At 42.7% G+C, this 27,164-nt stretch overlaps 1 protein-coding gene across 1 annotated transcript in view; it reads left to right on the top strand.

Annotated features, from left to right (window-relative positions):
- ENOX1 (ecto-NOX disulfide-thiol exchanger 1) overlaps positions 1-27,164 on the top strand; it is a 560,820-nt gene that overhangs the window by 114,449 nt on the left and 419,207 nt on the right. The window contains exon 2 of the mRNA XM_080798203.1: positions 5,831-5,896. The gene's annotated coding sequence lies outside the window, so the exon portion shown is untranslated. The remainder of the gene's footprint in view (positions 1-5,830; positions 5,897-27,164) is intronic.

The following is a 27,164-nucleotide window of genomic DNA, read 5'->3' as shown; positions in this document are numbered from 1 at the left end:
CAGTTGGTGTTCAGGAAATGTCATGCATTACCTGTAGACGAACCCCCTTTGGTTTTACTCGTCTCTTCCACTCGATTTTCAAGGTGACAAACTCTTTCTCTTACACCGCTTCAGGTTTTGTTCAGAAGAAGAGGCAGACATTCATGCTAAGTCACTGAGTCTGAGAATGATTTCTTGTTCACCTTTGGCTTCTGAAGCTCTCTTGGTTGTCTGCGGAATTTAATGGGTCTCCAGGCGAACAGCAGTTGGTAGCCTTGGTGGGAATCAGTCACAGTGCAAAAGAGAACAGAGCTGGTAGAAAATGATTAAGGGAAAATAGCAGAAAAGTATGATTGAACATTTATTGAGTCACACATTGTAGTCAAAGCTGTGTATAACATAAAAGCGAATTAGGAGACAAGTCAGAGATAAAATGAGTGAGCACACACAAGCACACCAGTACTGCGGAGAGGGGGGTGTTTCTTCAGAGACCGTCTCTCCCTTCCCTAACTGTAGTCCTATCAAAATATATAGACTTGTTCAAGGGGGGAAATAACACAGCCAGTGTTTGTGGCCGAGTCATGCCCTAGGGGACACAGACAGGCCTGCAATTTCATTACTGCTTTTTAAAGAAACTTTCTCTTAGTCTAACAGACTTTCTGGGTAGACCAAACCAAGTGAAGCTGAGTTTAATGTTCTCATTAAAATGTTAAAGAGGCTTTATTCATGAACGACTAAAGCTGTAATTGCTTTATCCTTGTAAACTATGAAAATATGTGGTGATCTCTTACAGAGGCATTCACCCAGTCCCCTCTGTCTGGAAGGTCTGTTTAATGGAGGGCTTGGCTGGATCAAGGGCCTGGGAAGTAGCTTTTCCAGATTATATCCTTCAGGGACGTAGTAGTAGCAATGGTGGCAAGACTCCTTCACTGATCTGTTTTCATTCAGTAGCTCGTGTTTGGTATGTACTATTTGACTATTTGGTTTTAAGTTCAGATTTGGAAGTCATATGACAGATGACCATGTATATACACACACGGACACAAATATTGTAGAAGTAGTTTGTTTTTTTTTTAATTGTTCCCAAAGTTACTAGCTTATTGGGATGAGAATAGAAGAAATCCAAAGATGTTGAGGTAATTTGAACAGAGAATTGATGTTGAAGAGATACCATGTGAATCACAGGGAGAGAAGGCACTCAGAACTGGCTTTGGTGGGGGGGAGGGGATCAGATTCCTCCCCGCCTTCTCTCTGCTGTTCTTAACACCCCAGTGCAAAAACATAGCTGTAGAACTTAAGGTAGTGAGTACAGATGGCAAATACAGCTATTTTTTTTTCTTTTTGGAAATGCTTTTCATACTGTATAGATATGACTGAAATTGTAGAACTGGGATTCTTATATTGCTAGGAAACTAGATTGCTGGAACCCTCAAAATGAAATTGAGGGGATAAAAAAAGTTAAAACATGATATCTTTTCTTCAGTTCTTTATTATTAGAAAACACTGTTGAGTAGTAACACATCTGGCTCTTATGATATGCCGAGGTAGTAATATAAGTAATAACTAGGGATTGTTTTCAAATATTTTTTTTTCTTTTTTCATTGATGGGTCATTTAGATGTCTCACTCTGGGTCAGATTTAAATTAAAATTCTTGTGTCCTAGAGCTGTCAAAGCTTTTTCTTCAAGGGATCAAATCCTTCTTTTCAAATGTGAGTGCAGGGCATTTGTTCAAACTGATTCGATTCTGAGGGTGCAATGGAGTTGAAAGTTAGCACAGGGAGCTCTTCCTATGGGATTAGAGTAGGTAGGATTCTGAGGCATTCCTTTCTGGAGGGGTGACCATCTCAGCCTGATGATATTAATGGTGTGTTAATGTTAAAAGCCTCTTACAGTTTTTTTGGTTTTTTCCTCTTACAGTTTTTAACATGAAGAAAGGAACTCTAATTTCTGGAACACTGTTGATTATATAAAATGAAATAGATCTTTAAGAAATTATTAAGAGATACAGAGCAAAATGTAACAAGTTACCACTGCAAGCATGGCCAGCTCTGCCTCTAATTCCTATTTGATTGATAAGGAGTGACTGGCAGTCCCAGTTTGGGGGAACTGCTAATTCTGAGGTAAATCCAGTGAGATGGGGACTCCTTAGTTCTGTTAAGGTGTAGCTCAGCTTGTCGGGTCTCCTCTTCCCCTTATCTACGATAGGATCACGGCCTACAGTGAATCCCTTCTGGAGCTTTCTTGGCTTGTCTAGAAAATCTTGGGGGGCTGTGCCCTGGTCTTGACTCCCTCGTGTGACACAGAAACTGTTGAGGAGAGGTAATGATGTGATGAGACCATCAGTAATAAGAGGGTGTGTATCGGGGTGCCTGGGTGGCTCAGTGGGTTAAGCCGCTGCCTTCGGCTCAGGTCATGATCTCAGGGTCTTGGGATTGAGTCCCGCATCGGGCTCTCTGCTCAGCAGGGAGCCTGCTTCCCTCTCTCTCTCTCTCTGCCTGCCTCTCTGTCTACTGTGATCTTTGTCAAATAAATGAATAAAAATCTTTTAAAAAAAAAAGGGGGGTGTGTATCATGGGAACACATGGAAAGATTCACTAATTTATCCCAAGCTAACTGTATTTTTAAAATTTTTGGAGAACTTTCGTCCTCTTTTTAGAGTTTTTATATCTGTTTGTTTGCTATTAGAATGTCGGTCATCACATTGGACAACTCAGTGTCCCCGCCCAATCAGCCCCTCTTCCCTTTACTAGATCTCCAAGGCAAGTTACATCCAAAACCCTAAGTTGACCATCTGATTAGATGACAATGCCAAAACCTTGGAATTTTTCCAAGTGCTTTAGTGCGTGATAGTGTTTTCCTCTACTTAATTCTGTTGTGTCTTGGGCTTACACTGATTGGTCAGTTAATTGATTAATTAACTCATACATTCATCAAAAATTTGGGGAGCATCTACTATATGTGAGGGGCATATGCTACATCTAGGGGCTGGGATAGAAGACGGGGATTTGTCTACAAAGTTTTGCTGATAGTTCACAGGGGTTGAAAATAATTCACAGGGGTTGAAAATAGAGTGAAATGCCTAAAGAAAACCAAATTGCTTTTCTGCAATTCGGAGAGTAAGTGTGAGATTGCCGTATCAAAGCCTGCTCTGTAGAGTTCTCCGTAAGTGCATTTCATGTGGGAAGCGGTACTAGACGTTTTCTGTATTATAATCATCTTCGTATATTTATTAAGCTGTAACTTGTAAGGCATCCTGATGGGGTGTTAAGTGAGCCTTTTTGTGTGCTGCATTGTGTCTTTGTCAAGAAACATTCCGTTAACTCTGACCTGTGTCATTCATCTTCCTTGGGCTGGTAATGAGGCACATTTCAGTCATCCCAGGAGGGTGTAGGGGATCTGGACAAAGAGGGAGAAGAGTAATGGAAAGGTTGGATTCATGGTGGGTTGGAGGGAATGCACTTAAGGAGAACCGGGGTTAGAATGAAACCCTTTGCCTAGTATACTTTATATCTTTGTTACCCATTTAGCACAGCAGCTGGATACTCCAGAATTGTTCTACGTTTTAAAACTAAGAAAATGTTAAATTGCTACATTTTCAAAATATTTTTTTTTCTTCTCAACTGTTGACCTGGCAGCTTTAGGAGAATCTGGGAACTCCAAGGCTGACACTGGAACAGTAGAGGCAGCCCGCAGGTCTGTCATTTCTGAGCTCTGTGCTTGGGAGAACTGGCTACATACTGATAACGGAGATTGACTCTAGGAAAGGAAAGTGAGTTTAGGAGAGGGGAACAGAAGTGTGGGGATGTTAGTGGAGCAAAGGGAAGAGAGATCAAGGGAAGAGAGTAGAAAGATGTTTTTGGTTGTCCTCGCTTCTGTCCCATATCTCCTCACAAAAGGAGGGTGTGGAAAAGCAGGCCGATTAGAAGGAAGATAGATGAGAGTTGAATCAGAGACTGGAGGTACTAGGGGAGAAGGAAAATGACCAAAAGAAATCGCAAGAGTAAGTGAGGGGGAAGGAGATGGGATTTAAATGCACAGAGAAGAGACAGGCTTGGAGAGAGGTGTGCACTCAGTGTCCCACTGAGAACCTTCAGTTGCTCCCAGCCGCGCACCTGCCAAATAGCCAGTGTCCCTCGCCTGAGACATTTTCCTGACTTTTGTATTAACTTTAATGCAATTCTCTTTAAGGCCCCCGAATTGCTGGTCGCGGTTTCATTGGCACTCTCTGTGATCAAATAGCAAATGTGGAGGGCACTGTTCTGTTATCCCTGCCCCCTTGCAGTGTTCCACAGACTTCTGAGTTTGTGTTTCTTGCATTTGATGTTTGCCATTCCTCCTTGTCTACAGGTAGGAGAGTTAAAAGGGAAAAAAAATGTTCCTAAGGGCGGCCACATTTATAGCTCATGCATACAAATATTCAAAGCAGTTGGAAAAAAGACCCTATACAATCACAATCCAACGTTTTTTCTAAGTAAGGTAGTTGCCTCTTTCATTGCTGGTCTAGGTACTTGCCATAACCTAATACCACACTCACTGTGCCTATAGGTGGGCTGCTTCTTGAAAAATCTTTCATCTTTTTTTTTTTTTTTCCCCCCAAAGCTGAGCTCAGGAAGACTTCCCAGTATTCCAGGTCTGGGTCAGATGCTTCCCAAGTACGCATCACTGCCCACCTCTGCAGCCTGGTTTTCTGTGCTGACCTCTCCATAGTAGACCTACAAATCAATGTTGAAATCTCTGTCCTTCTGCTAGACTTCGGGCTCTTTGCACAATGTTGGTTATTATAGATTACCTAAGTAGATGTTCACTATCTGGATATAGAATGAATGAATGACCTGATGCTAGTCTTTTGACTGTAAAACAGAATCCTTCTAGAATAATGCTATGCTTTTAGTATCAGTTGATAATTGGCATAACATGTTCTGGAAAGGAAAAGCTGATGTAGGCAGCAGGAAGTGGCTTCTGGGGAATTTAGTAGGTTCCCAGATTCATGCAACTGTAGTAAAGGGATTTTGATTTCATTAACTCCTGGATGCCAGAGGACAGTCGTAGAAGTCTCAGGTGACTTCATTCTTCTGATTCTAGTAATCACAGGCCAGATGCATAATGCACTTCAGAACCATGCTTCTCAGACCTGAATATGCATGGGAACCCCCTGAAGGTCTCGGTAAAATGCAGATTCCATTTCAGTAGGTCTCAGGTAGGTTCTCAGGCTCCCTGGTGATGCTGATGTTGCTGGTCTATGGATCCAGCTGGAGTAAGAGGACTTTAAAGTACTTTCTAGAAAATAAAGCTGGGATTTATTTTATGAAAATGTCTAGATGCATTTTTATAGTTTGCACCACAGCAGACTTTCTGAGAGGAAACTTCTATGTTTCTGTTACTTTATCTTAGAAATTTGGAAGAAGTCTTTCCCACACTCAAACATGCTAATCCTATACCAGTCAGCCCCCAGAACAACTTCAGAGTGATACTCTAGGTTGTACTGCCTTTAATTAACATACAGCTTTATTTATTTAGGTTTTCTTAGATGTGGGAGGCCCTGGCTCTAGCCTTGGCCCTGACGGAGCTACTTTGGCAACAAGGACTACCTCCAAAGCAGAAACACTCTTCGGAAGGTTGACGGCTCATGGGATGGGTTTATGATAAGACCTTCGCATTTATTGATTGTTACCGGGTTAGCACCACGCAGAGACGTTCTCCAAGGGCAGTCAGTTGGAATGGCTAGAAATAAGAAAGGGCAGCGTTCAGCTCAAACTTTGCAAGTGAAATCTTGCGTCTGCCTGCATAGGTTCAAACAGCTCTCTGAATTCGGTGTTTGGAGTTTCTTCTAAGATGGCCTTTATTTTACAGGTCCTCGGAAGCCAGCAGGATATCATCTCTATAAGACGTGGAAGAGAGAGAGCTCACCATGCTCAGGTAAAGGGATGGTGTGTCCAGGGAGCGACAAGTAGGACTAATGGCATGTTGTTTGTCACTGCGGGAGAGGTGATTCAGCTTAATTATACCATTGACATCATTCTCCCCTGTGTGTTTCACTCCCTTACACCTGGGGTGCAGAGGACCAGTCTTCGGTGAGCTCGGGGAACTAGCGTGCCTTTGAGGAGCACCTGCAAAGTCCCTACAATAGGGCCTCTGTACACAGCCAGTGGGGAAATAGAACTAGTCACCGGAACTCTCTTTCCGTTTTCTGCACAGTTAACGTAGTATTACCACTATTGTTCATCTCTATTACCCTATCAGAAGGCATTTATCTTTTCAACATTTCTGTAAATATGTGAGTATTGAAACTCTTCTAATTAAAGTCTTATCTCTGTCCCCTTATCTGGAGTTGCCGTTCTAAATATTCTTTGCATTTTCCTTTTAAATAAATGCATGTCCCACAACTTTGATTTGCTCAACTAGGTCACCAAGATTAATTTTCCATTAACCTTTATTGCTTCTGTTTCTTTCTAATCATCTTTTTAGAGGATTAAACAGTTCCCATTGGGTCAGCCTTCATATAGGATATAAACCATCTTTTTCTTTGATGGCCTTTATGGAACTGCTGTAGAAGGGGGTGACCTGCGGTTGAGTGACCGAACCTGCCCGCTTCCACCGAGTCAGAGCATCTGTGGAAAGACCCCCTCCGAGAGTTCTGTTTCCTGGCGGTTTTGTCATTGGCCTCGCTTCTTTTGTGACCCAATTTATATTAGTTTTTTCTGACGGCTATACCAAAGTAGCCCAAACCAGGTGGCTTACACTTATCATTGGGTGGTTCGGGAGGCCAGACGTGTAAAATCCAGGTGTCAGTGAGGTTGGTTTCTTCTGAGAGCTGTGAGGGAGACACTTTTGCATGCCTCTCTCCTAGCTTCTGGTGACCTTTGGTGTTTCTGGCATGCGCAAGGCCATCCTTCTCCCTGGGTGTTGACATTGTCTTCCTTTTATGTGTGTCTATCTCTCTGTTCAAATTTCTCCTTTTTATAATAAGGGTAACTTTCACATTGGATTGGGGACCACTTTAATGACTTCATCGTAACTTGACCATCTAAAAAGACCCTACTTCTAAATCAGGTCACATTTTCATATATGAGAGATTAGGCCTTCAACATCCCTTTGGAGTACACATTTCAAAACCCATCACACCATCCTAGGGAAGGACACTTAATTCGTTTTGTATCCCTTAAAGAAACGAGTACAGTGCCTTTTGCTTAATATTGGTTGAATGAATGAATAACAGAGACCATAATGGCCCTGGTAAAAGTTAAGTTGAAAAAATAAATGTGGCCATCAGAGGTGGACAGGTCTTCTGCTGATCCTTGGCTTCGGTGAACGCTTACTTTCAGGATAGTCCAAGTTAAAAAACGTCATGAATGTGCTAAGATTTTTCCTTTAAAAGTAATAGCAGGGGCGCCTGGGTGGCTCAGTGGGTTAAAGCCTCTGCCTTCGGCTCAGGTCATGATCCCAGGGTGCTGGGATCGAGCCCCACATCGGGCTGTCTGCTCAGCAGGGAGCCTACTTCCTCCTCTCTCTCTGCCTGCCTCTCTGCCTACTTGGGAACTCTGTCTGTCAAATAAATAAATAAAATCTTAAAAAAAAAAAGTAATAGCAAATACAGTTTCTATAAAATAGAGCCCTCTGTGAGAGCAAGTCGTGCCTTCTCATTTCAGGCTGAACTGCCAATTTACATGCTGCCCCTATCAGTACATCAAGATATCTTTCCAGCTAATTCAATACCACTTAAATCATACTTAGTCGGGCTGTTCTTCCTTCCCTGCTGCATTGCCTTGCACTTATTAAATGTAGTGTTCTGCTCCCTAGCACTAATCCATGAAGGCTATCCTGAGACAGATCTGTTCTTGTGTCATCTCCCCGCTCTGTTCTTCTTTAGCTCAAAATTATTAAAAGTTCTCTTTCAAGTGTTTAGATTTGAGTGTTGATCAAATATGAGGATCCTGGTCTCCGGGTAGCCCTTAATCACCCATTCTTTTTTTAATTTTTATTTTATTTTATTTTTTCAGCGTTCCAAGATTCATTGTTTATGCACCACACCCAGTGCTCCATGCAATACATGCCCTCCTTAATACCCACCACCAGGCTCACCCATCCCTCCTCCCTCCCCCACTCTAAAACCTTTAGTTTTTTTCTCAGAGTCCGCAGTCTCTCATGGTTTGCCTCCCTCTCCAGTTTCCCTCAATTTACTTTTCCTTTCCTTCTCCTAATGTCCTCCTTGTTATTCCTTATGTTCCACAAGTAAGTGAAACCATATGATAATTGACTCTTTCTGTTTGACTTATTTCATTCAGCATAATCTCCAGTCCCATTCATGTTGAGGCAAAAGATGGGTGTTCGTCCTTTCTGATGGCTGAGTAATATTCCATTGTCTATATGGACCATATCTTCTTCATCCATTTGTCTGTTGAAGGGGCATCTTGGCTCTTTCCGCAGTTTGGCAACTGTGGACATTGCTGCTATGAACCCATTCTTTAGAAATGTCTATCTAGAAAGCCCCTGTTTCCTGTAAGGGTAGAGTTTTCCAGCCATGTCTACCTTATTTCCAGGAAAGCATTACCTTTTTATATCAAAAGGAAATCTCCTGCTGAGAGAAGTCAAAGGCCTGGAGGGATTTCCTCCCAGGGAAGGAGGGGGTGAAGTAAGCGTCTTTAGGATCCTGTGCATTGGTGTTAGCTACTACAGGTTGGCAGGCCAAGGTCTACGAGGGACTGAGGGCCTCAGGCCCTGGCCTTCCAGAAACCTGCACAGCAGGCAGGATGGAATAATTTATTTACCATCTCCTCACTCCCATGGAGGCTTTCATGTTCCTGGGGTTGGGGCTGCAGCCTGCGCCATGGCCAAGTGATAGCATTGGCCTAGACAGCATGGATTTATAAGATGATGGCAGGCAGTAGAAAATGAAAATGAAAGTAAAAATTCATTTTACCATTTTTCACACCGACATTAGTCCAAAGAAAACTGGTGAATCAAACGACAGATATTTATGGAGTGCGTGATGCACGCAGGCATGGTTCTACCAGATGCTGTGTACGGATGTAAACTCCATCCTGGCGCCTCCGTTGCTTGCTTTCCTACTTCATTTTGTTCAACAGCCTGCTACCCTCAGTTAGAGGACCTCTGTGACTTACCATGGGAATCTCCTTGTTTGGTTTGTGAGAGTGTCTATGGGGTTTCATTGAAATTAAAAGAACCAGGGTGCCCGGGTAGCTCAGTTGGCTGGGCATCTGACTCTTGATCTCAGCTCGGGTCTTGATCTCAGGGTCAGGAGTTCAGGCCCTGCTGGGTGTGGAGCCTACATAAAAAAGAAAGAAAGAAAGAAAGAAAGAAAGAAAGAGAAAGAAAGAAAGAAGAAAAGAAATTAAAAGAACCAATTTATATTGTCACACAGTGATCAAGTCTGAATGATGATGGAATAACCCTTTGACAATTACACGTAGAGTTCTGTGAGAAATAACATTTTGGTCATTAGACTGTCCTTAAATACCTTGCTGTGTACTCTAAGGTATGTTAGTACAATTATAACATTCTAATAAATCCTCTTTTAATAGTTAGGTTATTTTATGTGTACCAGAACTTCCCTACTATTAAAGAGAAAATACATGAGAAATAAAACCTCAGGTGCCCTGAAAATTAAAAACTAATTTACTGTTGCTTAGTCTTTTCCCCCCCTTCTGTTTTGTATTCTCTAATTTCACTAACCTTAGATTTCTGAAAATTCAGATGTAAGAGTTCTGTGGAATTGATAATAATATATTCATTGTTAAACTCTGATTTTTACAAAGGGGAAATGATTTTCTGTGTCCCTTTAGTTAGTTAATAATTAACATGGTAGTTTTTTATGCTTCTGAAATTAGAGTGTATTTATGTTACATGGAAACTCTTCTAATTAAAGAAACTGTACTTTGAATGAAGAATCTATCAAACTTTTCTCAGAAAATGTTTACACCCGAGTAAGTTAAAATAGGAATCTTAGTGTTTGTTCTGTCTGGGTTCTTCCCTGCCTCTGTCTCCTGGTAGTTCCTTCTTTGTTTCTTTTAAATCCACGTGTTTATGCTCAGTGTTTCTAAGCTGATAATGTGAAAAGCAATGAAGAAGAGCATTGGGCTTCTGGCAGAGAACTCAGAAGCTTGGCATTCTCCTTGTTTTGCTTACCCTACATTATTTATTTTTTTAAAGATTATTTATTTATTTATTTATTTGACAGACAGAGATCACAAGTAGGCAGAGAGGCAGGCAGAGAGAGGGGGAAGCAGGCTCCCCGCTGAGCAGAGAGCCCGATGTGGGGCTCGTTCCTAGGAACCTAGGATCATGACCTGAGCCGGAGTCAGAGGCTTTAACACACTGAGCCACCCAGGCACCCCCAATTACCCTACATTTAGTTATTACTAAGTTCTCCAGGTTTCTGTATTCTTTCATAGTTTTACTTTCTTTTTCCTTTTCATCTATGGCCATCCTTTTCTAGTCTTCTTTTTCTTTTGTTCATATGACTATTCACTTCATTCATTCATTCATTCATTCACTCATGTATTGTCCTTCCCACATGTGCCAATAATTGTTCTGGGGGTAATATCAAGGGTGTTATAGTTCAGTTGGGAGATGATCCTTTAGAAACAGTTGCTCTGATGGAGCTGCACAGTAGCTTTCCCTTACACAAGGGAACGGAGCAAGTGGTTTGGCTTGGGGCAGTCAGGAAATGCCTTATAGAGAAGTTAGTATTTGAGCGGAGATTGGAAGGAGTCGAGCACTGCCAGATGGACTAGTGTGGTGGAGAGAGAACGTTCCAAAGGAGACAGAGGGAAGGCAGCTTAGCACAGAGCTATGCAGAGCAGAGAGTGTGCTTGACGTTTGGGTGTTTGTGGAACAGGAAGTGGGAAAGAGCATGTGCGGCCAGGTAGGGTGGGCAGGAATCACATCTTGGAGAGGAGATCCCCTTGCATCTTGCCTTGTCTGCCTTCCTGCCTTGTGTCTATAAGTTGTAGCTGCCTTGGATTCATCGTGCATGTGGTGATGAGGCTATGGGAGGAAGAGCTATGTCCTGCCTTGCGCCTTGCTGGTCTCATTGCTTCCCGGGGAAGTCAGGCCTTCCTCACCTGTCCCTTGAGGATCTCAGCCATTTCTCTCTTGCATTTGGTCTGAAAATCATTGACCCGCTGCTAAATCTGCTGCATTTCTTTTCACACACAGTTTGTCCCTTTCTCTTCCTAGCTTCCCTTTTCAAAATCCTCCCATCCTCCAAGATCTCACTAGAATTCATATCCTTTATGAAGCTTTTCTCTGCTCATATGTGATTTTATACCCTCTGAACTCCGGGAGAACTTCTGAGGGATCACATCACAATTTCACATGCTTCTTTAAATCCTATGTTCTTGGGCACCAGGGTGGCTCACTGGGTTAAGCCTCTGCCTTCAGCTTGGGTCATGATCTCAGAGTCCTGGGATCAAGTCCTGCATTGGGCTCTCTGCTCAGCGGGAAGCCTGTTTCCCCTCTCCTCTGCCTGCCTCTCTGCCTACTTGTGATCTCTCTCTGTCAAATAAATAAATAAATAAGATCTTTAAAAAAAATAATAAATCCCACATTCTTGACAGCACTTTGGGAGGACTGGTGCTTGTTATGGGGAAGGTCCACCAGCCCGTTACAGATCCTGTCCAAGCCTGAAGAGCAACTTCTTGCATCTAGTAGGCACTGCATTGATGTTTGCTAGAAGAATGGAGAGGAACAGAGTTCCTTTAATTTCTAAAGCTCTTACAGAGGTGGAACTGAGGGATTGATTAATTGTCATGCAGGAGAGGTCGTGGCTCATGTCATGTCCAGATGAAACTATTGCAGGGCAGAGTAATTGTCAGTGGAAGGTAGAAGGGTTACGTGCAATGAAAAGCAGGAATATGTACGGAAAAGAGATCCATTCTGAAAACTAGTTACATGACCCTGGAGCTTAGACACAGGAAGAAGAAACTTTGAACGCCATTAAATCTTATGTGAGTGGTCTTGACAGGGAGTGACAGATGGCCTAACAGGTAAAAGCACCTATATTGCATTAAGAAGCTCTGCATCTTTATATGAGAAGGCCTCTGGAAGACCTGATTCAATTTAAGACTCCTCAGTTGCAGATCTGGAGACAATCACAAATTCAGAAATATATTTATGAAAGTCTGTTGCTACTGAGCTCAAAAGACCATAATCCTATTACTTGCGATTTTGAAAAGGGTAAACATGAATAACTGAAAGGAGATATTGATTAAAGAAGTAATATGAACAGGAATAATGGAATTAAAGTAATTGAGGCAATATTGGGCCTAATGGACCTTGTTCTCTTAATGCCTTTCTTCTGCTCTTTGTATTGAGTTGGCTCTGAAGTCGATTGGACCGTGTGCACAGGAGGAGGAGGACGTAATGGAGGAATTAGTATTGCTGTCTATGAAAAAATCAATCTGTTGTTCTTACAGAAGAACATCAATCAGTCTGTGAAATCAATTAACTGGTTTTTTTTTTTTTTTTACATTTGGCTTATAAGGTAATGAGACAAATGATGAGAAAAGACTATATATGCCTCACACATAGTGGATACTCAGTAAATGTTTCTTGAATTAAAAACCAAAGGATGCCATGGGGTAAGTCCCTTCATCAGTATTAATCCAGTCTGTTCCTTTTGCTTGGCTCTATCCACATGACTGTAAATGTGGATCCCTCAATGCCATTGATCTAGGAAGTGAGTCTCTCACATTTCTACTGCCAAGCCATCCAGGCCAGCTTCACGTGGCCTGGGATCCTTGCAGTGACTTAGGGTCTGAGCTGTTTTCTGTGGCTAGACTTTTTGCTCCATAGTGTACTGGGAGATTACATTTTTTGGAACCTCATTTTGATGACCGTACTCCTTGTTCTGTGCCTTCTCTTTGTCTACAAAGTTACAGGCTCATTGTACTCCTTTCTTTCTCTCTTTTTTTTTCTTAAGATTTATTTATTTATTTATTTATTTACTTTTTAGAGAGAGAGAACGCATGCATGAATGCGGGGAGGGACAGGAAGAGAGGAAGAGAGAGAATCTCAATAAGATTCCCTGTTGAATGTGGAGCCCGACATGGGGCTTGATCTCAAGACCCTGAGGTCATGACCTGAGCTGAAGCCAGGAGTCAGATGCTTAACCAACTGAGCCACCCAGGCACCGCTGCATTCATTGTACTTCTGAGTTCATTCCCCACTCTATGGCTTTGGGAAGCTTCTGCTTTCAGACATCTGTACCTCTCAGCCACACTTCCCTTCCCACCGCCTCCTATCCAGTTCTGATGGGGAGGACAGATTTGTCTTCGTTTTTGAACATGTGCAATATTCTCCTTGGAGTCCTTCCTCTCATAGCTGTATGCATCCAATTAAAAGCCAGCTCTGTCTCAGGCAGTGGTTATATTCCTAAACTTGTACATTATCAGAACCCATGTTATAAAGACAATTATTTCGGTGGGATAATTGGCGTTAGGGACTAGAGAGTTGCAGGTGCACAGAAACAAAGTTGTTTTACCTGCAGTTATTTCAGTAACAATGATGATGATGGTGATGGTGTTTTCAACCTGTAGAAGACTGTAACTTTAAAACCAGCACATCACTGAAAAAATATAATGTTTTACTGTATCTCTTTTCATAAGGTTGCAGGGCACTAAACTGGTATTTAAAAAAAAATATTTCACATCTTTATTACCCACTATGGTGAAAAATACAGAATAAAGATTTTAAAGCAGCTGTATTGTAAGCAGAACAGCTTCTTTTTTTCTGTATGCCAGCAGCCTTCCTCTGCATAAAGTAAACCTCATTCTTCAATCAGTTGATCACTTTGTATCTAATATACATTATGCAAACTCCACAAAAGAAATGTTTCTAGACGTTTATTTTTCAAAGCTGCCTTCATTGGGCTTGCCTCTGACTATTCCACTCCTTTGGCTGATGGTTTTTTCCTCTGAATACTCTCATTTTGGTTAATTATCAATTCAAGGACCTCTTTAAATAGTTAACCTTTTTGAGAATTTTTCCAGGCTGTTCTGAAATAGGGACATACTTTTATTTCCCACAGTGCCAAACACATTGTTAAGACAGTGACATACATTCAGTTATAAGAGCGTGCAGTCATCAAATTCAGTTCCACCAAAACCCCAATTTCTAACTTTCCTACTTTCTGTTCCTCCTGAACATTGGACGTCACTGTCTTAATGGTGAAGAAAAATTAAATAATGCCCATTTCAATGTGAAAGGATGAAGAGTGATTGACAGTTTTCAGATTAAAGATGAGTACATGTTTTATTTAGTTCCTGGCCCTTCCTGAAACTCCATTAAAATGACTTTTAAGGGATTTTTTTTTTTTTTAAGGCACATACCTATAAGAACAAAGAAAGAAGGCAACAGCGGTAGTGTTTGAGAATCTGGGATATACAGTTGGATGAGTAGTGGCTTATGGAGCAGGCCTCAGAAAGCAGAATTTTAATTTGGCAGAGGAGAAAGGAAGGAGGAGCCCAGTTTACCCCAGCGAAACCTGCAAACGCTCAGGAATTCTCAGCAACAAGAACCCCTTGGAAATGAAAGTGAAAATAGGGGTAACAATAGGAGTATTTGATTGAAAGTTCAGATCTGCTTCCCAACTGTATACAAGCAGGTAACTTCCCCTCTTCCCCTCCCAGTAGAGGAATGGAGATTATTTTTTCTTATAGAAATGATAAAACAGGTTTCTGGATTTGCAGATATCAGGAGAGATTTAAAGTGGTATTATATAGTCTTGAAATCAGGGAGATTGTATTGACTTACCAAATCTTGAGAATCACAGCCACTTTCTCTGTGCTCCATAGCCTAAGGGCAGCCAGGATGATACCCTACCTGAAGGAGACTCCAGGATACTTCCCTGGGGTTAGGACCTAAAAATAAAACTCAAGGATACTGACAGCTAGGGTTCCCCCAAAGAAGGGACCTGACTAGAGCAATCCTACAATAAACCCCAAACCAAAAACACACCCCTGCAACTTTACTGTTGACTTTCTAGTTCCTCACTTCTAAATATCAGCACATGGCCAAGGATCATCAGACATTTAAGAAAAGTATCATGAGAGATAAAAACTAAAACAGGCAAACATTTAAAAAAGCAGCTTGGAGGAAACTGAACCTTTGCAGGAAGAAGAAATCTTAAAAAAGAAATCATCTGTATCTTTGGAGGGATAAAGTGTGTATTAAAACCATGAAAGAGGAATAGAATCTATAAGAGGAGACAAATTGAAACAAACTTCCTAGAATGTGGAGTGAAAAGAAAAAGAATAGAAAATAATATAAAAACATAGAAAATGTGTAGGAGTGGTTCATGAGGTCTAGTGTCCAAAAATAGTTAACACCAGATTGAGAAAATGAGTATAGAAAACAGAGGACAGAAAATTATCAAAGAGATAATTTAACACAATTTCCTACAACCAAAGGTAGGAATTTCTAGTTAAGAGATTTTGCCAATACGTGTTCATGAAATTTACAAAATGATGATGTGCTCCAGTAAATGACAGGGTGAGCCAATTGGAAGGCCCAGGATCCCAGAGACAGGACCGACACAAGAGCCAGGAGAGGAGCGGGACTAGTGATCCTCTGATGGAAGCTGGGGTGGGGAGAGGGGTTTGGGAGAGACTTCCTCAAGGTGGAAAAGCTGATAAAGCTCTTGCTGTGTTTGTGTGGAGTTGAGAGTTACAAGTCTGGGGAAGCTTTGGGTATAACCTCACGAAAAGTATATAGGAAACGAACCCAAATTAAATGTAACAGTGATTAACTTCAGGAAAGACAAAAAATAAGAAACGGAAATATAATCATAGAGTATCACATGATTCAAATACTAATGGTACCCCCATGGCTATAATGATCTCAAATTGATGTTTAAGTTAACCAAGATTGTGGTAGAATTTTGAGAGGATGGGGACATGGGGCATGTTTATGTGTGTGAAAGAATGCTAACCCTCCTCTTTCTCACTGGGAAATCAATAGGCAGTACCTGAAATGGAGACACCTAGAAGTGGTACTATAAGCATGTTATTTAAATCAGTTATCAGTTTTGCTTCATTATAGCACACATAGAAATTAATACTTAATAATGCAGCAAGTTTAGGACATCCATCTGGAGAATATTGTATAGATATGAAACTTCTGGATAGAATCTTAACAGATTTTTTTTTTAAGATTTTATTTATTTATTTGACACAGAGAGAGAGAGCACGCACAAGCAGGGGGAGCAGAGGGAAAGGGAGAAGCAGGCTCCCCACTGAGCAGAGAGCCCGATGCAGGGCTCAATCCCAGGACCCTGAGATCATGACCTGAGCCGAAGACATACACTCAACACACTGAACCATTCAGGTGCCCTTCTTTTCAGATTTTCTAATGAGAAACCTGATTTTGCTTTTACAAACATTACTTTTTAAATATTGCATACATGCCTCAAGTAGCTAAACACGTTTCTTTATTAAGATTTTAGTGATTCTCTAAATTCTTGTTAGTCATTGTTGGATACTACGCAAGCAGTGATTTAAAAAAAAAATTCAAGCCATTTCACAACACTATCCCAAGTTTTACAAAGGTTAAAATTTAAAAAAATCAATAGCTTTAATCCTTTGTCTTACTATTTAAATGCTATACTCTGATAGCCCCCATTGAATTTTTTCCTATAAAATAATGAAAAATAATGAGGCCTTGATTGCAAAATGTTTGTTCAGTGTTGGAGCAGATACCCCGTAGGTAGCTTGGTTGTCAATGAAAGAGTACATGAGCCCCAGATGGAAAGAGGTATCAGGAAACCTTATGGAGAGAATTTGGGGAGCTGTCCTCTGTAGCTTTGTCCACCGGATCCCCCTCCCCAAGCTCATTTACCAGCTTCATGGGTCACTTCTCCACAAAGGGCAGGGGTGCTGTTGAAGTGGGGGTCTATGGACATGTTTAATGCCTCTCAGCCGGGCAGGGAGTACTACATTTTCGGTCTCTGGCAAAACTGACGGCCTATTGTCACCTGTCCAGAGGTGCCAGGTGCCCCAGCCTTGCCCGCCCCCCACCTGCTTCCGAGGGGCCAAGGGGCATTGGCCAACTTGGAACCTATTCACAGCACAGCAGTGTGTCAGGACCTGCTACTGGTTGGGGAGCGCTGATTTTCAGCTGTGGCGGCCAAGTCCAGAATAATTATCTAGAAATCTGAAAGCACTTAAACTCTGGACCCAGGATGATGTAATGGTTGAAGCTGTGGTATGAATCAGTGGGTATAAATACAAACTATTTTTTAAATTATTTTTATTAAGATATAATGTATTATTTGCCCTGGGGGTACAGGTCTGTGAATAGTTAGGCTTACACATTTCACAGCACTCAACCATAGCGCATATCCTCCCCAACGTCCATCACCAGCCACCCTATCCCTACCCCCCCACCCCCCAGCAACCCTCAGTTTGTTTTGTGAGATTAAGAGTCTCTTTTGGTTTGTCTCCCTTCCGATCCCATCTTGTTTCATTTTTCCCTTAATACAAACTATTTTTTTTTAAGAAAACATCTCTCATGTGTTCCAGATCTTCTAGACCTTTTGTCTTATCAAGGCATTGGGAAGAAGTGCTTTCCACTCTGTTTTCAGGAGACGAAACAGTGAAATGTATGCAGTTGTGAAATGGGATACATTTTAGGGGCGACACAGCTTGTGGATTATGTATATGCTGTATTTCACCATTTTGTCTCAAAAATTAAGATAAGGGAAAAGACAGTACCTTTGAGGATAGCAAACTTCATTTTTTCATAAAGTGGGAAGAGAAGTTGAAATTAATGGGGAATAGAGCTTGTGTTTTGAATCTTTAGTTTATTGTTTTCCTGCTGTTCTGGGGAAGTTAGCAATAATGTTTTAGGAGAAGAGTTAGGAAATGGATAGTCACTCTTTTCACCAAATTAGCTGGGAAAGAAGAAACGCACTTGAGAATACATAGTGGAGAACTCTCTCTCTCCTAATGCAGAGGGGACAGAGCGCGCGGTCCATTTGGTGCCCTCCATAGTCAAGGCTGAAATTGGAAACAATGGTGCTTTAATTCGCTGCTCAGCTAATGGGCCTGCTGATTTATGCTCATTTTTCAGACATCTAATATGTCCTTAAAACCCTCTCAAGGGTTTTATACTTTTAGCCTGAGGTCCCTGTGCTTCATTTTTCCTTTTGTTCTCCAGACACTCTCATTGCCTCTCCCTGTTTCATCTTCTGAGAGGTTTAGAATAATGCATGGTGCACTGAATAATTTGGAAGGAGCTTGTGACATGTCTTGATGATGTTTAAGCCACTCAGAATCCTAGGAAATAGTCCCGGCTTGCATTAGCCGTAGATTAATTCAGGTGAACTTTGGAGTCTTAATTTTTAAAAATTTACATTTTTACCAGTGATGATTGAAAAACATTGGCATTCTTTCTGCCCACATTACTGATTACAATTGCAAATACTTGCAAAAAGTGCTAGAATGACTTCTCACTGTTCCATAAGGAACAGAGTATTATTTTACCTATGTCATGGTTATTAAATATTTAAAAAACAATTTTCCAAAAATAATCCATACCTGTATGTAACATGTGCATAAATCACAATAGGAAATGTATTCTGATATGCTTGCCTAGTAATACTTGTATAGGTAGGTTTATGTATGTCAGAGAATTTGTCAAGAGGAAAGGTGAAATTTGGGTGAGGTTTCTTATTTAAGACTTCATTATGAGAATGGTAAAAGCAAGGCTTCTTTTGGATGAGGTCAAGATAGTTATTAATCAGGCGGTTACCAGCTTATTGCCCTAGGATTCCTGGATGTGAGCCGGGTGTGAGTCCAGGCCTTATGATCTGAACCAAACAGTGGAAAACCATGGTGAGTTAGTTTTTTGGGATATGGGATCAAGGAAACCCATCAGCTCTTGAATTTGCCTGGTGAAAAATGAGCAAAGGAAGCTATTCTAAGTGGAGATTCAAAGGAGAGCAAGAACATATCATGGGGAAGGATAGTGGGACAGAAGTGTTGGCACCAGTGTCTGGAGAGCAGAGGCTCCACAGACAGGTCTACGGCAAGGGAGTGGGGCACAGCTGGGAAGGAGGAGAGTCAGGGAAGGAAGAGAATCAGCTGGTAGATTTGTAAATCTGGGGTTGAAATTTAATTTCAAAAGCAACATTTGGCACACTTGGCAACAAGTGACATGATCAAAATGCCATTTGGGGGAGGTTGGTTCTTGCTGTGGGTTACAAAATAACTCAGAAGAGGAAGAAGCCTGGTGCATGATGAGGAGGACTGCCCCTGGGGAAGGAAAAAGGAGAGGGGCTTGCACTTGGTGACAAGATCCACAGAGAAGATAGAAGAGAAAGAGAAGTTACAGGTAACTTTCAGTCAAGCCTAGGGCTGCTGCCTTGGAGAACTCCTCCAGTCCCTGCAAGTCAAACAAAACAAAACAAAACAAAACAAAACAAAACAAAACAAGGCATCCAGAAGAAATGTCCAAATGCTTTCTGGAATGTGTCAGTTCTCTTCCGAGCCTGCAAGTCACGGAACAGTGGAAATGAAACAGATTGCGAAAGATAGGAGTTTGTTAAGTTGATCAGTTCTCATTTGGAGGCACTCAGACCCTTCCCCTCATTCCACCAGCTCCCAGGAGACCCTCCGGGCAGCAGTAAATAAAGGAGTGTGCTGAGAGTTAGCAGTTAGGGAAGAGAACACAGGCCCGCAGATCTTTGGTGTGCATTTGTAGTAATTGGGTCTGGATGTGTGGATAAGCATTCCACGTCACAGAGAAGAGAGGGAAGAGCAGAGGCTTGGACGCAAACATCGTGAACGTTTTGTGAGAAGCCCAAGGGAGAAAAGAAGCCAGAGAAGGAGTGGCCAGGGTGGCAGCAAACCCTGAAATTGTTTGATCTAAACTTGAAATAGATATCTGCTTCATTAGAGCCGACAGTATGAATCGGGCTTTTAGGTCATACATGAAGGGGCGGTTCCATCCCCCGAAACTGAGCATCTGGAGAGACCTCACAACAAAAACACAGCAAGGCAAACACCCAAAGCAGCTTGGCCAAGCAGAAGTTCAGCTGCCAGAGAGATGTCCATGAGCCGCTACTCCTTTACAAATACAGTTCTCCCTTATCCTTCCAAGACCACGCTGTGAGAATTCTTTAGGTGGGTGTCAGGAAATTGTCAAGAAAATTCTGCACTCCATGATGGTGGAGCGATTTAGCCAGACGGTGAAGGAGGTCAAAAGGTACACATTTCCGGTGGTAAAATGAAGACGTCCTGGGGACGGCACGTATAGTGTGGTGACCAGTGTTAACAAGACTGTATCATGTGTTTGGAAATTGCTAAGAAAGGAGATCTTTAAAGTTCTCTTCGCAAGAGAGATTATGCGTAGCGATGTTAACTGGACTTACTGTGGTGATCATTTCACAGTGTATTCATATATTGAAGGATTATGGTGTTCACCCAAAACTGATATCAATTATATCTCAACTAAAAAAGTTGGAAGGAGAAAGCATTAGCTTCTCCATTGTAAATAAGATCAACCAGCACTCACCTGCCCGCTGGGATGGATTAGAACACTACGTTTTGTTAGTTCTCTAAACTGGAAGTGCTTCTGAATCTTGTGTCAGGCTTTTCCAAGAAAGTGAATTAACAGATAGGCACATATACGTGTGTGTGTATGTACAGTATGTATGAAGACATTTATTTTAAGGAATCGACTCATGTAATGTGGCAGCTGGCAAGTCTGAAACTCCTAGGACAGCCGGACAGGCAGGTATTGATAGAGCCTTGAGTCTGGAATCTATAGGACAAGTTGACATTCTGGAAACACAGTCAGAATTTCGATGTTTATTGTCTTCAGGTAGAATTCCTTGCGGAAACTTAGTTTTTGCTCCTAAGGCCTTCAACTGATTGGATGAGGCCCACTCTGATTATGCAGGGGAATCTTCTTTATCTGAGGTCAGTTGATGAATAATATTAATCACACCTACAAAATACCTTTAGAGCAACATCTGTACTGATGTTGGAACATATACCTGAGCACTGTAGCCTACCAGGCTGATGTCTAAAATTTTGCCGTCACAAATTTCTTTTTTTTGCCATAGCGAAAGAACAGAGTCAGCCGTATTTTGCCCCACTTCTTCAATTTGAAATCTTTACACTGGAAAAAGATTCTCTGAGTGATTCTATGGTGGCGGTTTCATCATACCTCTGTTATGCTGAATTATTTTAAACATTTTGTTTGAGGGGCGCCTGGGTGACTCAGTCGGTTAAGTGACTGCCTTCAGCTCAGGTCATGAGCCCAGGGTCCTGGGATCGAGCCCCACATCTGGCTCCCTGCTCAGTGTGAAGGCTGCTTCTCGCTCTCCCTTTGCCTGCCTCTCCCCTGCCTCTCTCTTGTGCGCGCGCGCTCTCTCTCAGTGTCAAATAAATAAATAAAATCCTTAAAAAAAAAAAAAAAAAGTCTTGTTTGAAAAGCTGGGCGATGTCAGAGTCCTTCTGTTCTGTCCTACACGATGCCAAATGATCCTGTCCGCTCTGCCTGGTGAGGGGGGTGGTGAGCCTGGGGGTAAGAGGTTATGGATTTCTTAAGCCCTGAAGCGAGACTGCTTGCTGGCTGTGTGACAATCACGTGGGGTTTGGGGAGTTAATATTTTCTAGAAAGAATTTTAATGTTAGAATTTACTGTCTTTTGCACATATAAATTTAAAGCCTTAATGTTATGCTCTTCTGGTTATTTGCATTTAATATGCATGCAAATTCACAATGTATACTCTATGCCGAGAACATAATTTATAAATCGGTACTTTCCCTGGTTGTTAGCAATTTTGGCCGCTTTAAAAATTAATACTTTGAAGAAATATATGTTTTCAAATTTATATGTAGTATCTTTAGTTTCCAGAGAAAAATATGTAGTGCATTCTCTCCTGGAAAGGTAGATCGCCGCTACCAAGCTCTCCGTGTTTAAAGAAATTATGCATCATACTAAAGGTTACACTGTTTTTATGTATTTATCTTTCCTATGAATGGGCTTGGATGAGGTGTTGCAGATGTTGATTTCCATTAACAATGCTGAAAAACATGTGTTTCTGAAGCAGGATTGCAACCTGCAGCATTCTGGTATGATTGGGGGTGAGTCATCTCAGCTGATGAGCTCCCCTCATGTAACAGAGTGGCATTTTGTACTTTTAAGTGGAAGAGCGGTTCTGGACTTCATAACCAAAAAGGGGAGAATCCCAGAGAGAGACTGTCGCCTCTCTGGCTGCCATTTAGGCTTGTTGTCTTGGCAACATAAACACAACCATCCATCCTTTCCTCAGGCGGGGAGCTCCAGTCATCCTTGACTCGGCCATGACCTTTTCCTCTCTCCTTCCAATCTGTCGCGGGGTTCTGCCAGGCAGCTCCCAGGAGGTGATGGTTTGTCTCTTCCTCGCACATCTCTAGGCCACGGCCACAGCCACGTTCTGTCCTTTTTCCAGTGGGACAAGTGAATCCTCCTCACTGGCCCTGTGGCTTCTCGGCTGCTTACTTACCTCTTCTGTCCGGCTCTGACAAGGCTTCATGAACCTTCCTTCCCACTACCGAAGAACATCTTTCAGTTTACACCTCGTGGTGGTTCAGCGTCCCTTGCGGGGGGCAGACACCCATTCTCAACCTCAGCAGTCCACTTCTGTGTCCTATCTGAGCAGCACATCTTCGTGGACCGTTAGTCCCCCTCTTCCTGCACCTTGCCAACACTGCGGACCACTCGACCGGAGTTACCTTCCTCTACCTCAGTATCAGCCCTAATTAAGTGATAATGAGCAAAGACTCTCCAGCTGACAAGTTGTACTGGGACGATGACCACCACCACCATAAATACCATTGGTAACCTCTGTGTCAGCTTCATACGAAGAGCTGCACAAAATGGACTCAGTTCATCCGGCCTGTGGACGTGGACTCAAGACCCAGGTCAGACACTCTGTGTGGCATTGGGCAGCCTGGTAAAGGAGACGAGCCGAGATGAGAATCTGTCTTGGGTTTGCTCACCAAACTGTGTGTCCTGGGCCACAGCTGGATCTGCCAGGTGATGAGGTGAACTCCACCCCTGAGTCCTCCCCAACAAAGGCACCGCCCGCCAGCCAAATCATCTGAGACCCAGAGCAGAAGGGACACCATCTTCTAACCCACCAGGGAGTTGCAAGGGCGTCGTTTACATCATTTGTAGTTGGGTACCCTATAAGCTTTTCGATGCCCGGACTTACAGTACATATGGGAAAATCAAGGAGAAACAAAGTGATGTTTTCTGTTAAGGGGGGAAAACATTGAAAGGAAAACCAAATCTACTCCCTCCCCTTTACAAACAGTGAATGGCGGGGACCTTGCTTTTGAATTATGTGACTGTGTGTGATGAATCGGATGTAAGTGCCAGGTAAAGATAATTTTGTGTTCAGTAAGATGTCCAGATAAAATATTCTACAGAGGTTTCTCTTTCCATTCCTCCTCATCTCTCTCTCTCTTGCTCTCTTCCCCTTTCCCTTCTCCTCTTCCTCTTTTGATAATGAGCATGGCAGCTAATAAGTGCATACAGTGTCCTGGGTGGCTCAGAGATGCATTTTTACCAGGCTGGTTGTCTCCTGGGTAACTCCAGTGCAAGGTCCCATGTACCGTGAGCAGATGGTGGCTTCTAACTGTCATAGAATGTTTAGGGATGTGGAGGCTACATGCTTGATTTACATAGATCTCAGGAGCCTGAGTGTAAGAACTGAACCCTTTTGGAGTTCACACATGTACTGATCTCTCCCATGGCTTAGGAGTCCCCAGAAGAGACTGGGTCGAGGGAAGTGACGGGGTCCCTGAGAGAAAGCCATGAGTGAAGACATCTGCCAGAGTGGAGCAGACTGAGCGACAGGGTCTGGATATTTGAGGGAGCAGTGGTTCCAGGTACCCTCTCTGATCTAACCAGCTTCCCCTCAACTCCCCTTACCAAGGGCAGACCCTTCCTCGCACACACAAAAACAAGTACGTTGTGGCATGAGTGAAGGCTGCAGCATAAAGCCGGGGTCAGCAAACGCCAGCCTTGGGACCGATCCAGGCTGTGGCTTGTTTTTGTAAGGACAAAGGGCTAAGAATTGTTTTCAAAATTTTAAAGCACTATAAAGAAAGCAAAGAAGAATGTCCTCTGGAGACAATATTTAGGCCTTTGAAGCCTAAAATATTTATTGTCTGTCCCTTAACAGATAGCGTTTGCTGCCCCCTACCAAGAACTGATTGACAAAATGGCTCTTTTTCGGTGGCCCTTTTTTTGGAAGAGCAAGGCCCAAGACTAGAAATGGTCTCCCTGATGGCTGGGCCTTGAGGCTGGTGTTCTAGTCTAGAGGACGTTATTAGCCCAGACAATGTTGTCAGCAGCATCGATTGCAACTTGTGGATGGCAGAGTGACGGGTCAGTGGAGCAGAGGAAAAGCTAAGAAGAGGAAGGCTGTCGAGTGGCAGGCCTTAGGTCTGTGTGTGTGGTCAACATTCACTCCCAGCACCCCCAGGGCATCCCAGAGGGAGTAACCGAGGAGAAAAATCGTGGGTGCTGCATAGGGAATTGGGACTTAGTCTGTTGCCTTAAGTCAACATATTTGCAGCGTCATGAACGAGAAGGCGCCGGGGGGACTTTCGGTTTATACTTATATTCTATAGTTTACCAGGTATGTCTCATTTTGTAATTGTGAAAACCCTCTGAAGCAGACAGGAAGGATGTTGCTTTTGACCTCAATTTATAGAGAAAAAAGGCACTGATGCTTGGTCAGAGATGTGTCCTGTTCAAGGTCATATAGTTACTATATGATGGAGTTGGAAATCAAACCCAGATACTCTGGTCTAAAACCTGGGCAGTGTTCTCAGAGTCAATGAATTATCACTATGTAGTGTTGTCTCTGCTCCCTTCTCCCCTAACACAAAGCCTTCTCGCTTAATATAAAGTCTCTTTGTAAGTTCATTATATTACCGTATAAAACAACAGAAATGGCGGAACAGCCCTAGAACCAGCGGATTTTGTGTACCTCAGCTTTGCCATCTTCTCCATGGGCAGGTACATGTGGAAGAAGCTCTTAGCGGGGTGTCCGGGGTCATTTGCACACTCTGGGAACTCTGGGCTGAGACAGATTACTTGAAATCAAGTTTGACCTTCAGAACCTATGAAGGGAACAGTTGTGAGAAGTAATTAATGACACCGTGACAACACTTACCCAAACTGGAGCTGTTTTCACTGTTTTATCATAGATCTCAGAGCAAGACATTATGCAATAGATAAATTGAGTGACCCGTTCTGTGTCTGTATGTTTTAGATATCAAAGACCGTCATTCCTACAGGATAGGTACGAGAGAGGATGTTATACATTTGCCCACCACCTACGTACTTTGATAGTCTGTCGTAATGAAGGGTGCAAGGGAGCTGGCCATGGTCTGCACAGGCTGTGGCTCTCCATCACGGTCCGAACCTGAGCGATGGATTCAGTCCCAGGGCCAGTGTCCCAGAGACAGGCAGCCACCGGCCCCAGGGAGATCCGTCACAGACCAGCAATCCAGCTGTCTCCAGGAGTCTAACCACATCCATATTCACAGAAGGAGAGCCCTCAGGGCTTTCCTGGAGAATGATATCCAGGGACTCTGGGATAATGCTGCTTTTACACTGCTCATAAAATATGTTAAAAAATAAAGCCTTTAAAGTCATGCTTGTGAAGAGTGAGGACAGGAAAATGAGTGTAGCAATTCACACAGTGCACTTTCCCTCGGAGCAAGAGGGCCTGTCAATTTCTCAGAGTGGGTATTTCATCTCTTACAGTATCCTTAAGAAGGCCAGGTCAGCTGTGGGTTATTGGCTCTGGTGCTGACTTGAGTCTTTGTCTTCCAGGCTTCTTGTACTTCTTTGATTTCAGCTAAATTGTCATTTCTTAGAGAACCTTCCTCCCGCCCAGCCTTCAATTTCCTTTCCCCCCAGCTCTGCCTCTTGTGATCCCTGTCATCATCCTGTTTTACTTCATTCACAGCACTTAGCACCATTTGAAATTATTTTATTTATTTATTGGCCTGTGTAGTGTCTCTCTGTCTTACCCGTGGAACAGAAGCTCCATGAGAACAGAAGCCAACCCCGACTCTCGGTTGACTGTTGTTTTCTGTCACATATAGAACCATGCCTGACCCATGGGATGTGCTCCATAAAACCAGTGAGTGAAGCAATCGGTGGATGAGTTCGTGGGTAAATATATGCTTTTCTGTTGCTTCATCTGCTTCATCCCACAGGACAGTGCCCAGAAACTGGGTATGGTCTTTCCTGGTAGAAGAATCCCAAGGGGGATTGTTGTGCTAACAGGTTGCCATAAACGTAGTGGATTAAATGTGCAGATTTCTTTTCTTCAAGTTCTGGAAGTCAGAAGTCCAACACAAGGGGGATTGGGCTAAAGTCAAGGTGTCAGCAGGGCGGTTCTCTTTCCTGGTGGCTCCAGGGAAAATTTTGTTTTCTTGCCTTTTTCTGCTTCTAGAAGTTGCATGCATTCTGTAGTCTGGGACCCCTTTCCATCTTCAGAGCCAGCAAGGGCAGTAGAGTCTTTCTCATGCTGCCATGTCTCCGACTTTCCATAGTTATGAGTTAAGGACTCGTGTGATTAAACTGAGTTTACTTGGATAATCTGGGAAAACCTCTCATCTCAACGTCCTTAATGTTAATCACTCCTGTAAAGTATCCTTTGCCATGTTAGGTAACATATTCTCGTTCTGGGGAATACACTGTGGACATCTTGTGGGGGGAGGAGGTGTCACTCTTCTGTCTACCACACGGATTTACTCACAAGAGAGGTGGAGGGACAGTCTCTTTTCTCTTCTAGAATATGTACTGTGAAAGAAAGAATTCCCAACTCCTTTATTCATTCAACAAATATTTGTAAAGCTCATTATATTCTCCTTGACAGTTCTGTTTGTGGTGATGGGCTGGGCCAGCCTACACTGTTTTGTTGGGTTGGGAGACCCTGCAGAAGCTCACCTGAATTCAGAACCAGGCCTGATAGAGACTGGGGTGCTAACCAGAATGAGATTAGTGGGCCCAAAGAGGACTCAGAGTAGCATAGTAGTGGTGACAGTGATAACAGGTAACACTGGTGACAGACAACATTTATTGAGTACAGGCCTGTTTGGAGGATTTATTTCATGTATGTGATCTTTACAATGGTCCTGTGATG

The sequence above is a fragment of the Martes martes genome (genome assembly GCF_963455335.1).
Source record: "Martes martes genome assembly, chromosome: 3".
Taxonomy (NCBI): Eukaryota; Metazoa; Chordata; class Mammalia; order Carnivora; family Mustelidae; genus Martes; species Martes martes.
Note: the sequence above shows the minus strand (reverse complement) of the source record. Positions and strands in the feature narration are given on the sequence as shown.